Raw genomic sequence first — 1,424 nt, 5'->3', positions numbered from 1 at the left:
TGCAACTTAACTTTTTTTTTTTTTTTTTTTTTTTTTGCGGTACGCGGGCCTCTCACTGCTGTGGCCTCTCCCGTTGCGGAGCACAGGCTCCGGACACGCAGGCTCAGCGGCCATGGCTCACGGGCCCAGCTGCTCCGCGGCATGTGGGATCTTCCCGCACGGGGGCACGAACCCGTGTCCCCTGCATTGGCAGGCGGACTCTCAGCCACTGTGCCACCAGGGGAGCCCGCAACTTAACTTTTAACAGTCTACTTAGAACTACTATTTGCTGCTGCAAGTGCAAAGCAGAAAACTTGCACCCATATACGTCCATTCCTCCTCCCTTATAATTTACACATTTATTGTATCCACACACATCGAAAATTCTACCGGACAGTCGTATAACTTCTGCTTTCAACTGACATACATATTTTACAGAACTTAAGTGAAAAATCATCTCCTTTTGTTATATTTACCCAGATATATGCCATTTCTTTTGCTCTTGCTTTGTTCCTAAAGTATTAGATTCCTCTGATATCATTTCCATTTTGCCTAAAGAGCTTCTTTTACCATTAGTTTCGGTGCATGGGACTGACAACAGTTCCTTTTAGTTTTACTTTATTGAGAATACCTTTATTTCGCATACATTCATGATGAATATCTTCATAGAGTTCTGGGTTGACATTTGTGTTTGTCCTAGTCTGTTGATAGGGATGCTATTGGCTAGCAATGCCTGGTGTACTCACCAGGGCAGTCACTCTCCAAGCGAGCCTCTACAGGCATTTTCCCCATCAGGGCCGATATTGTGCCTGGACCAGCCCTTGGTGTTCTTATTATGAAGGCACAACACAGTTCAGCAAAAATCATGAGGGAACGTTGAGGATTAAATGGTATTACTCACAGGTCCTGAAGGGTACTTATTCTCAAGACTTGGAGCTTTTGGACAGTTTTATCTGACGAGTGAGTGACATAATCAGATCCGAATTTCTGAACGCTGTCTCTGCTAAGAGCCCAGGGTATAGATCTGAGAAAGTTGAGGCTGGAGAGAATGTCCCAGCTGCATGGATGTGAAGTGGAAGTAAGTCAGTGGCGGGGATGGAGAGGCAGGGACAGGGGAGGAACCCAGGGCAGAAAGACCGAAGGGGCTTGGTGACTGCACGGTGAGTGGTGACCCAAGGCTCTGACTGGGGGCTTGGGTGGGTGTGGCTGCCATACATTAGGATAGACTATCCCGGGAGAAGTAACGCCACGAGCTCTGCTTTGAACAGGAAGTATCTGAGATGTCTGTGGAAGTTTTCAGTAGGAATAGAACTGAGAAATCTGGATTAAAAATCAGGATTTGAGGAATATTGTGGTGTAGGTGGTTGTTAAAACCAAAAAGGTGGATGCAGTGACCTAGTGAGGATATTTACAAGGAAAAAGGGCAAAGGCAGAATCCAGTATTT

The sequence above is a fragment of the Neophocaena asiaeorientalis genome, unplaced genomic scaffold (assembly GCF_003031525.2).
Source record: "Neophocaena asiaeorientalis asiaeorientalis breed wild unplaced genomic scaffold, Neophocaena_asiaeorientalis_V1.1 scaffold497, whole genome shotgun sequence".
NCBI lineage: Eukaryota > Metazoa > Chordata > Mammalia > Artiodactyla > Phocoenidae > Neophocaena > Neophocaena asiaeorientalis.
This window is presented reverse-complemented; position numbering follows the sequence as displayed.